At 46.3% G+C, this 12,585-nt stretch overlaps 1 protein-coding gene across 37 annotated transcripts in view; it reads right to left on the reverse strand.

The window, feature by feature from the left end:
- Positions 1-12,585, reverse strand: part of Dock9 (dedicator of cytokinesis 9) — a 259,536-nt gene that overhangs the window by 186,938 nt on the left and 60,013 nt on the right. The gene's annotated exons all lie outside the window — the stretch shown is intronic.

A 12,585-nucleotide genomic window follows, 5' to 3' on the forward strand; every position in this document is an offset into this window, starting at 1 on the left:
TAGAATAATAGACAGTAGCCTTGGCCACTGAGTCAAACACTGTCTCCAAATAATCATCTCCTCCTCCTCCCTCTCCCCCTCCCCCTCCCTTCCCCCTCCCCCTCTAGTATATGATTCTCTAAAATACTAAAGACCCACTGTGGTCTTGCCTCTGCTTACGTCTGCAGGCTCTTGAGTCTCCTCTGTGCCTCCACACTTGTCTTCTGGACAGTGAGGCCCTGCCACACTATGCACTTAACTAGAACCTCTGAGAAGGCTTCAGCATCCCCCGTGCTCCCCTCTAAAATGACTATGTCCTGCACTTACACCTTCTTCAATTCTTTCCCCAGGGACTTCAGGGGCTCTCCTGTCACCCAGTGTCCCTCGCATCTCAAGTTGATCTACCTGCTAGCTCTATAGGCTGTCTGGGACCAGCATCTGTGGTTTCTCCTGTCTCAGCACCCTATGGTTAGCAGGGATCCATTACCATTTGGTAATTAGAGAAATCATCGGGTCAGTGAGCGGGAAGGACAACGTTTGAGGCATCCTTCCAACTGCTCTCCAAAAGTAAAGCACAGAGAAATACTAATGTCTAAGACCAGACCTCCAAGAGCATTACTCAAGTCAAAGCCTGGAGGGCACACAGGGAATGCCAACGACATGAAAGGGTTAAGGTACTTAGCTTGTGGGCTACAACCATCCCCACATCTGAGAACCCCAAAAATCCTCCCCCCAGAGGGTGAGCCCAGGCATGGCCTACCTTCTGAAGAAGAGAAGAGAGCCAGGTGTATAGGAATATAATCTCAGCACTTAGGAGGCAGGGGAGTTCAAGACCAGCCTCAGCTACACAGGACAATCTCAAAAGATAGAGTCCAATAGGAGAGCAGAGAATGGGGTGGGGGAGGGGAAGAACCTCAGCTAGGGACTAGTTCTGAATCGTCCCTCCTTGTAGCTCATAACTCACACCTATTGTTTTCTAGGATATTTTTCATTGGCTAAAAAAAATGTTACTCAGAAAGTATGTTTAGAGAAGGTTTTTGATTGTTAATTGATATTTGAAAAGGATAACATAGCCTTTTATTCAACATTTTAGTTTACATCTAGATAAAGGATGTTAGTTATCCTTAGAATGCACAGGAGTTACAGAAGACATCAGAATTTACTCTGTCTCTGTAAAGATGCAGTCTCCACTTCCGGAGGCAGGTGTGTGTGTGTGTGTGTGTGTGTGTGTGTGTGTGTGTGAGAGAGAGAGTGTGTGTGAGTGTGAGAGAGTGTGTGTTTGTGTCTATGTGTGTGTGTATGTATGTGTGTGTTTGTGTGTATGTATGTGTTTATGTGTGTGTACGTGTATGTATGTGTGTGTGCACGCACACCTGTGTGTTATCTGTGTGAGTGTATGTATGCATGTGCCTCTGTGTGTATGTGTTCATGTGTATGCACGCACACATGCGCAGTGCATTTGTGGCTGCCTGTGTACATTTGTAGGTCTGTCTGTATTCTTTGGAACCATCTCTGACCCCTTTGTTCTATCTGCTGACATTCCTGTGTTAGTAAAGACAGGAAAATGGAGAAACAAACCAAGATTACTGGAGGATGCAGCTGCTAGAATGGAATTTTTCTTTTGTCAGAATAAACCAAGAATCCCTATAAATACTAGTGTGATCTGCTTTATGAACAGGCTATTTCCCTTAATGTGGGAATTTGCAAATATACTCAAAAGCTAACCCTTAGCTCCAGGATTCTAGCCAATGCATGCTCTATCAGACCACTTATATGTCAAATCTCTGTCTATAACTTCAAAAAAGTACTTAGTACAGTAACTTATGCTGCATAACCTGTTTATTCTAGTATTTTTTAAAGATTCAGTGATTTTATGAATAGTTGGGGTGGGGGTATAAGTAGGATGTTGGATTCCCTGAAATTGGAGTCACAGAAAATTGTAAATGACCTGATGTGGGAGCTGGGAACAGAACAGAGGTCCTGGGAGCGGGGGGGGGGGGGGGTGCGTGGTAAGTACTCATAACCACTGAACCATCTCTCCAGTCCCCTGTTTATACTATATTTTAAAAAATACGAATTACGGGGCTGGAGAGATGGCTCAGTGGTTAAGAGCACTGACTGCTCTTCCAGAGGTCCTGAGTTCAATTCCCAGCAACCACATAGTGGCTCACAACCATCTGTAATGGGATCTGATGCTGTCTTCTGGTATATTTGAAGACAGTGACAGTGTATTCACATATATAAAATGAATAAATCTTTTTTATAAAATGCATATATATATATGTGTGTGTGTGTTTTTTTTTCTATAGTGCAGTTAAACTGGGAGTTGGGTAAGAACTCTGCCTTCTCTGGTACATGCAGGCAAAGACCAATGCATGAGAGAGTAACAATGAGTATGGAGTGGGCTTTCCACAAGGGTTGGGGGAAGTGGAGAGTGGGGGGGGGGAGTAGGGAAGTAGGGATCCAATTAGTATCTCAGTTAAAGCATGCACATAAGGATATCTGAAGTCGACTGGAACAGCAAGCTTCTATGAGGCCAGCCAGCAAATGCTCTTAATCTACTGCTAAGCATTATGAGTGTCTGTCTTAACAGCACAACTCCGCCACTGCTAAAGCACCAGACTGCTGTGTAAATAAGCAAAAAAGTAGCTGGACAATAAAATGCTATTTATAAAAACAAATGGGAGAAGAGATTTGACCCACAGGTTATTATTTGCTGATCCCTAGACAGAAAAGGAAGAAGATAGACAAAAGACCCTAGGAACCAAAGAGCGTGTGAATATCTGACCTCAGGCAAGAATATCTACACGTAAAAGTCATAGGCAAAGCTACAGAGAAAAAGGCTGTGTGCAGGTTCATCTCCCCCGCAACATCTTGTTAGTGAAACAAGAAATAAGGAAGTAAAGGCTGGTAAGACGGCTGAGCAGGTAAAGGCAACTGCCGTCAAGTTCAGTGAGTTCAATGCCAGGTTGCATGTGGTGAAACAGGAAAGCCAACTCCTACAAACTGTCCCCGAGCTCCACAGTGCACTTGACAAGCATGCATGGGTACATGATCACGCACACACACTAAACAGACGGATGTTGTTTAAAATAAATTAGTTAATTAAAGCCAGGCAGTGGTGGCACACAGCTTTAATCCCAAGCACTCAGGAGTCAGAGGCAGGGGGATCTCAGAGTTGGAAGCCAACCTGGTCTACAGAATGAGTCTCAGGACAGACAGAGCTACACAGAAAAAACCATGTCTGGAAAATAAGTAAACAAATAAACAAATATAGTGCTATGAATTAAAGGCTTTTTAAAAACTTCCTTCTGTGTCTAGAGAGATGGGTCAGTGGTTAAGAGCGCTTGATGTTCTTCCAGAGGACATAGGTTTAGATCCTATCATCCCGTGGCAGCTCACAATCATCTCTAACTCCAGTTCCAGGGGATCCAACACCCTCTTTCTGGCCTCCAGGGGCAGCAGTGCATGACTGTGGGGTTGAGTGTGTGTGTGTGTGTGTGTGTGTGTGTGTGTGTGTAAATGAAGGTCTAATAATGCATTAAAAAAAAAGAATAAACTTTTAAAATCACTTCTATCAAGAGCACACTAGAAGCCGAGGCATGAGGAGCACAAGTTTGAGGCTAGCCTGGGCTACATAGTGAAAACCAGTCTTAAAATACAATTTAAGAAAGAAAAGTCCTTCTTGCCTTAATAATTCACTTTTATGAATCAGGCCTACAAAAATAACTGTGTAGTCACCCAGTACTTTGGTGTAAATCTAATTTACAACAATCTAAATGTATTAACAACAGCAGTATCTAAAAAATTATAGTAATGCCTAACAATGGACATATATGATGTATATATTTAATCATATTTTAAAAGCTGTTCCGAATATAAGAAATTGTTTCTAATAAAGTAGAAGTTAAAAGGACATCAGAGACTTCTAGAGTATGATCCCACTTTTAATATTTGCACATGCAGAGAAAATCATTACAAAGCAATACACTGCACATTAAGTGGTGGTGATTCCCAGCCTGCTGGGTTATGGGTTGTTTGTTTCTCTTTAATCTCTGAATTTTCTACAATAATTACATAGTCTCTGTATAAAAACAACAAATGCTCCTCTGAAAAAGCCAGAAAACCAGAGCTGCTCTCCAAGGCGAGGAGAGCGATGTGATCGCCCACCCTGCAGAGAGGGCAGGGCTGGAGTGGAGCAGTAGCAACCACACTCATCTGGTTACACTCCTCTGTCCTTGGGTCTGCTGCTCTCTCCTTCTGAATCTGCAAGAAACAGCCATCCCAGCCCTAAAAGGGCGAAGACCTCCCAGAACAAACACATTCCATCCTTTCAGTGGAACATTTCAGAATTCTCCCAGGACATGGAAGAATGCTAAAGCTTCCAGAAGCAGAGGCTAGACCAAGGCTGATGTACTCGCCAAAGCAGACCAGGATCCAAGTCTCTGCAATCTGATTAACAGGGAACCCCATCAGCAGCTGAACAGAGGGCGAAACTGAAGGCCACCCTTCAACAGGGGGAGAACACAAACTTGCTTGCCTTGAGAAATGTTTTTAAACGCATTATTATAGGGGGACAGAGACAGGAGCACATGCCACAACACAGACGTGAAGGTCAGAGGATATGAGTCAATTATCAACTTCCACCACGTAGGCACTGGGGATTGAACTAACATCATCAGGCTTGGTGGCGAGCACCCTTACCCACTGAGCCATCTAATAGCTCTTCTCTTGAATTTTTTTAAACTCCTTATTTTCTGCCAAACAATCCACAATATAGACCAAGACCCTTTAAAAGTAAGTATTCCGCCGGGCGTGGTGGCGTACGCCTTTAATCCCAGCACTTGCAAGGCAGAGGCAGGCAAATTTCTGAGTTCGAGGCCAGCCTGGTCCTCAGCGTGAGTTCCAGGATAGCCAAGGCTACACAGAGAAACCCTCTCGAGGAAAAAAAAAAAAAAGTAAGTATTCCCTGATCTAACTATTCCAGGTCTAGAAGCAACAAAAGCAATCTGATAAGCATGTACAACACGTATATAAGGATGCTTACCATAATGGGAGTGGGGGGTGGGGAGCAATCATGAGTACTGATTAAATGAAATGTTCCAGGGCTGGAGAGATGGCACAGAGGTTAAGAGCACTGGCTGCTTTTCCAAACGACCCAGGTTCCATGTTCAGCACCTACACAGCAGCTCACAACTGTAACTCCAGTTCCAGGCCATCTGAACCCTCACACAGACATGCATGCAGGCAAGACACCAACCAATGCACATAAAATAAAAATAAATGAAAAATTTCCCAGCACTTGGGAGGCAGAGGCAGAAGGATCCCTGTGAGTTCAAGATCAGCCTGGTCTACAGAGCAAGTTCCAGGACAGTCAAGCTACACAAAGAAACCCTGTCTCAAAAAACATGAATGAATGAATGAGTAAATGAATACATAAACACAAAATGTTGCATACATAAGATGAAACACTATTAAGAATGAGATGTGGCCCCAAATGCCAGCCCTGGTTCCACTGGCCCCTGAAGTGGCTGGAAGAAAGGCATCCAGGTACCTGCCACCAAGGCCCAAGTATGGGTCGGCCGTCCTGTTGCAGCTGGCATCTGTGTCAATGTCTGTGGCCCGAGTTACCACCAAAAGCCAAGCAGATATCTGGGCTGGGCTGCCACCAGAGACTATGTGGGATATCTGAGGGCCATGCTGCTGCAGGGGTGGGGGTCGGGGGGGGGGGGGGTGTAAATCTAGGTCCAAGGTCTTATGGCAGTTGAGATCAAAGCCCATGCAGATATCCTTGGTCTGGATGGCTGCCTGAGGCACTGTGCTGATATGGCCCCACCCCTTGCCTGGGTAACACAGTAGAGCTGACCCTGACTGCAGGGGAGTGGGTGGGCTGACCAGAGGGTGTGAGAGTGGGAAGCTGACCCCGCCTCTCATCTGCTGTAGGGTGGTAGGGGCAGGGAAGAGAAGCTCTCCCCCCACCTCACCCCTCAATGCCTGCAGCAGGCGGGTGAACATCCTCCAAGGTCAAGAGCCAGAGAGGTGGCCCTGCTCCTTTCTAGCTGCAGAACTCTGGAGAGGGAGCCCTACACCTTGCCTGGGCAACACGATAGAGCTGGCTCTGGTGGCAAAGGCACAGAACAGGTATATGAATCTGGTGGGGCAGAGAAAGACACAATTGAGACCCTACTAACATCAATGCTTTTTTTAATGAGCATATCTGTGATCTATATATATGGATGATACCCTGAAATATTTTGTCTTGAGATATTTATACCAATCGTTTTCTCTGTACAGTGGACATAAGGCTCTCAATTTCCACAATCAGTGTTTTCTGCCTGTTATAGTTTAATGAGTGCTAAAATAAATAAATCTCACTGTTAAGTAAAATGGTGCATACTGATGAAGCCTTGGAGCAGGTCTTCCTCTGCAGTAGACAGGCCCCGCCCTCTCCCCACTCTGCAGCAGGCAGGTTCTGCCCTTCTTCCTCTGCAGCAGACAGGTCCCATCCCCACCTCTTCTCCAACAGACAAGTCCCACCCCTCCCTTCTTCCTCTGCAGTTTGTTAGGACCCGCCCCTCCTCCACTGCAGACAGTTCCTGCCTCATCTTTTTCTGAAATAAATAAGCCCCTCCCCGTCTTCCTCTACAGTTGATAGATCCCGCCCCCTCCTCCTCTGCAGACAGGTCATATCCCTCCTCCTCTGTAGTTGATAGGTCCAGCCCCTCCTCCTCTGTAGTAAACAGGTCCCGCCCCCTCCTCCTCTGTAGTAAGCAGGTCCCGCCCTTTCCTCCTCTGCAGCAGACAGGTCCTGCCCCCTCTTTCTCTGCTGAATGAAGGCTGCATGGCCAAGCAGTTGCAACTACACAGCAGAGTACCCACAGCTAAGATGCAGGGGGAAACTCAGACTGAGAGCCAACTGCGCCTCGAAAACATCAGCCCAACTCACTGCAGTGATCTAAACAGAGAGTTGAATCCACTGAGCATCATGAGGAAAGGCACTGAAGGAACACGGAAAACAAACTATCCACAGCCAAGGTCCTGCAGCGAGCGCTGGAACCTTGCAGGCAGTGCTGAGGCGTTGGTGGGTGCCCCAACACCGGAAAGCCACGAGGCTCCTCCCACCAGATGCAGCAAGGCAGGCAGAGGGTATTACTGAAGAACAATTACAACAAAGCCCAGCTTTTACTCTTCCCAAATGCCTCAAGCTCTTTAACACACCACCATTTTGCATTTACACCTTCTGCCTGCCCCCTAGTTCAATGCACCCCATCCCAAAGATATATACAGACACAAAAGAGAAGGGTGTCATCTATTCTGTGCTCTTCGAACAGTATCCAATGTCAAATGGCTGTTAATTAGCATACAAGTCAAAAGACCTTCACAGTCAATGGTTTTTGTAAGAACTAGAAAGGACCAAGTCTGAAGGAAGTTAAGTACTCAGAAAAATCTTGATGCTATGAAAGGCTAAATTCTATACTAGTTTAACCATGAAAAAAACTTCAATTTTAAGGTAGTAGGGACAAAAACTAAAATATTAAATTTACAATGAGCAAAATAAAGAGTTGCATTATCCCAGTATGATAATGGGATATAAATAACATGATAATAAATGATATACATAATGAAAGAAACTCAAGGGTCTGGAGAGACGGCTCAGTCAACAAAGGCCCTTCAAGTAGGACCTGAGTTCAATCCCTAAGAACCACATAAAAATGGCAGGTGCACTTGTAATTAGCACTGAGGGGTTAGAGACAGGCTCGCTGGCCAGTCTGGCCTTAGCAGTGAGCTCTGGGCCAAGGAGAGAACCTGTCTCAAATGAAGTGTACAGTGTTCCTGAGAATGGCACCAAAGATTTCCTCTAGCCTCCATGTGTGCAGCAGAAGTACATGTACACACAGGTACACACACGCACGTGTTCACGCGAGCGTGCACACACACACACACACACACACACCAAGAAAAATTGAAGACTAGTCGTTTTTTTTTTCTTCCTTTGTGCCCTTACTCCCGGTATGCAGCAGCAATCCGGTTCTAACTGACCAGCCTCTCTTTCCCTCAGCTATGATCAGCAGAAACACAATATATCACACACAGCAACACAAGAGGTGTTTACTTCTCCCACAACTACAGAAAGGAAGTCAAACTTGACAGTGCTGGCCTTGAGCAGAATGGGACTTTCTCAGAGGAAGAAAGTGGAACTGGCAATGTCTGCTTCAGCTTACGAGCTTTCCCTGCAGTGGAAGGTTTAGATGGACTGGCCTCCTGCCAGACAACCTATGTGCCACCCTCACATCAGCTACAGCAGCCTGGATGTGAGCATCTCCAGGGCTGCCGCTTGTCCAGCAAGAACAAGCAATCAGGACAAACTCCCAATGCACTGAGCTAATACGTCCAATTACTCTGTAAAGCAAAAATCCCGAGGAAAAATCTATACTCAAGAATGAGATCCCAACTCAATCTTCCACATCAATTGTGCTAGAACTGGCAGTCAACATTTAAATGGGAAGACTAGGGAAAGGTCTTAGATGGAAGCAGAGGAACCCGGAAGCAGTGTCATACCCAGAACACACTCGCACACCCGCACTCGTACGCACATGCACGCACGCGTGCACGTGTGTGCACGCACACACATACACACACACACGAATACACATACAATGGCATGCACTTGTAGTTCCAGAGCTGGCAGTTAGAGACAGACATATTCCTGAGAGTTGCCAGCTAGCCTTAGGTACTCTGCAAATTCCAGGCTGGTGTGAGACACTCTCATAAAACAAACCATAACATAGATGGAGCCTAAGAAAAGCATCCAAAGGCTGTGCTCTGGTCTCCACACATATATACAGGTACTCCAGGACACACATGTACAACCACACAGATAGATAGACAGACAGACAGACTGACTTGAACTTCAATCATTCTACACTTACCAGATAGGTTCGTTTTCCAGGGTAAATGGAGAGGATCCCTCGTCGTTTAAATATAAACAGAACCTTCCTGTAGACACTTTACATTCCCCAACCTTACAAAGCTGGAGACTGCACTCAAACATCTGCGCTTGACTTGCTTCTCTTGATGATCACAGGGAGGCCCCTCTTCACCATATAGCTCTCTGCTTGCTGATTTACATACTGCCTTATTCCAAAAGTGACTCACACACATAAGATCAAAATAAGCAGATGGGACCAGGCGTACTGTCACAAATGACAACCATGAAACAAGAAGCAAGACTTAATCGGTTAAAAGTCCTTCCGGTACTTGTACCTGTCAGAGTAGAGAGGGTCTCTCAGAAGTCTGAAACCCTATCAACTTCAAAAAAGTAGCCAGGTGTGGTGGTGCACACCTTTAATTCCAGATCTCAGGAGGTAGAGGCAAGTGGATCTCTGTGAATTTGAGCCCAGCCTGGTCTACACTAAGAATTTCAGGTTAACCAAAGCTCCATAATGAGACCCTGTCTTAAGAAAGAAAGAAAGAAAGAAAGAAAGAAAGAAAGAAAGAAAGAAAGAAAGAAAGAAAGAAAGAAAGGAAGGAAGGAAGGAAGGAAGGAAGGAAGGAAGGAAAGAAAGAAAGAAAGAAAGAAAGAAAGAAAGAAAGAAAGAAAGAAGAGGAGAGGGGAGGGGAGGGGAGGGGAGGGGAGGAGAGGAGAGAAAAGGCAAGGCAAGGCAAGGCGAGGCAAGGAAATCAAAGCAAGTTTGGAATGGTGGCACATGCCTTTAAAACAGCACTTAGGAAGCAAGTGAAATTTGAATCATACCAAGTTCCAGGCCAGCCTAAGAGACCCTATCTCAAACCACCCTCCACCCCCACATAAACACACTTATGCAGTTGTTACTCAGGAAAACACAATCATTAGGAATATGGTGAGAAGAGATTTCTCTCCAGGCTTGTCATAAAGAAGATAAAAACAAAAAACAAAAAAAAAACAGAAAAACAACAGCAACTATGCAACTGCTTACAATTGGCACAACGGGGCCCACCCTGAGAGCCTCGGACAAGTCAGTCACTTACTACCCTGCGATAAGTACCATTTTATCTGAATTCAGAAGATAAAGAGCAGATGAGAACGAGGAGCAGACAGATGACGCCCGCAGTCACACATCGAGGAAGTAATGGATGTAGGTTTTCAACCCTGAAGGCTGGCTTCAGAATCGCACTCTTTAAAGAAATAACAGTTCATTAATATGTATGTACGTATGTGTGTTTGTGGACAAGAATGCGCATGTGGATGTGGGTATTAAAGGAGGCAGAAGAAAGTCTCAGAGCCCCTCAGGTGGGTGAGACCCAGAGTCCAGTCCTCTGCAAGAGCAGCGAGTGCTCTTAAGCACTGAGCCACCTCCCCAGAATCACACTTATGTACCTCACTGCCTCTCACTGTCCCCACCCAAGCCAGCCTCACGCCCCCCCCCCCCATCATCCATTCTTACAGTGAGTGTCACTTCTCAGGAAGCTAGCTACCCATGGTGTGCTTCAGTATAGAACAGGAGAAAAATCGCAAAACTGGTCCAGAAGAAACTTCGCTGAGACCAAAACGTGGCTGTGAGGGTATCCATCTGGCTCTGGCTGGTGAGCAGATCCTGGAGATTTCTAGTCTCTACAGATAGGGGGCGCTCATGTTTCAGCCTATCCCACCATGAACAAACACAGTCCCTCCTACAGGGTTTGGTATGCACTGAGTGGTTAGAGACTATAAAGCAGTAGTCTTCACCTTCTTAAGGCTGTGACCCTTTAATACAGTTGCTCATGTGGCGGTGACCCCCAACCAAAAACCACTTTTCGTTGCGACTTCACTACTGTAATTTTGCTGTTATGAATACAAGGATCTGTATTGTTGTAATACAAGGATCTGTGTGTCTGCCGATGGTCTTGGTGACCCTATGAAGGGGTTGTTGGATCCCCTCCCAGGTGTCAAGACCCACAGGTTGGAAACTGCAGCTGGAAGGGTGGATGCAGTTCAGTTGTTACCTGCTGACACTTCTGGCAAAGTCACACGTTGGAGGCATCACCAGGGCTACAGATAAGACAGACACCTTCCCAAACAAAGCTGGGGGCCCTAGCAAGGACCCTCATGTATCTGAAGATCAGGTCAGTGTGTTTTTGCATGGAGATGACCCAAGGTGACAGTGGGTAGGTCTTGCTGGGATGCTCTGGAGTAATACTGGGCATCTGTAGGTGCCTCACTTGAGAAGGGCTACCTGAACAAAGACCTGGGAGAGCCCAGGCAAGAGCCATACAAAGGCAAGATGGCGATGTCCCAGGAAGCCTTGATGGCCAGAGTGAAGTGAATACTAAGGAGGATCAAGGGAAAAGCAAGCAGATGGAGAGGAGGAAGTGTGGGGTGGGTGATCCCATTGTGGAGACAGACCTCTATATGGATTCTGCAGCAGAGGAGGAACGTGGCCTGACTTTCATTCCCAAAGACAAACTCTGCCTGATGTGCACAAAGAGGATCAGGGAGCACACACAGAATCCAGAAGTCCAGTTGGGTCTTTCCACCTAGCGGCATCTTGGTGGGCAGCAGTGGCCCACGAGGTACATAGGAACAGCGTGTCAGAAACCCAGGCCTGACAAAGGTCTGACAAAGCCAGAAGCGGGTCACTATTGTCTGGTGCCATCAAAAAAAGAAAAGCACAGGGGTGGGGTGGTCATCAAGTCAGGTTAACCAAAGACAAGTCGGTCTGGCTAGAAGGAGCAAAAGCCTACAGCATAGGTTGGGAACACCATTGCGCGGGATGGGAGCATCATTGCACAGGGTGGGAGCACTATTGCATAGGGTGGGAGCACTATTGCACAGGGTGGGAATACTGCCCTGACTAGCCCAACTCAGGTAGGTCCTAAGCTTGGCTGGCTATGGGTAGGTGATAGAAAAGCACACAGTAATGGGCTCTAGTCCTTCTACTCTCTGACAGCAGTTATTCTCCAAAGGATATTTCAAAATATGGCAGAGCTTAAAATATTCAACAGTTAATATAGCACCACTTCCATTCCATACCAAATATAACCCTGACTCCTAAGCCGCAACTGACATCTTATATGATGTTCTCCCTTCCTCCTCTTGAGCCTTCTGAGTGCTAGCCACACAAGCCCCTCAACAAAACCCCACACCCTCCCTGAGCTGCTGCAGATCCAATTCCAAGGTACACACAGGGCACCTACACCCCCTCCTCGGGCAGCATTCCTGCCTGTCTGTGTGCCTCACCCTACTGAGCAACCGCCTGCCAGGCTCACACGCAAACTCACACATGTCCTTGTCCCCACTCATTCTGACAAAAACTGCAGTTAGAACAGAAGGGAAAATGGCAAGGCGTCCTGAGGGAGGAGGAGACCAATATGTGCCTCCTCGCAACCTGGTACGGAAGAGGTCACTGAGAGACACACCCATCTGTGACTTGACGCCTCTTCAAGCAGGGGCAGAACACGGAAGCACCGGGTCAAATTCAGCTTCTTCTCATGACCCATACACATTAGAATTGAGTTTTAAGAAAAATAAAACTATACATATTTGTCTCTGTGTGCAGCACAGCTTTCTTTCATGATCCCTTTACAGGGCTCTCCCTGAATGAGAGGACTGACCACAAGCCATTAGTAAGACAAGCCTGGCCAAGTAAA

Source organism: Mus musculus, chromosome 14 (genome assembly GCF_000001635.26).
Source record: "Mus musculus strain C57BL/6J chromosome 14, GRCm38.p6 C57BL/6J".
NCBI classification, from domain to species: Eukaryota; Metazoa; Chordata; class Mammalia; order Rodentia; family Muridae; genus Mus; species Mus musculus.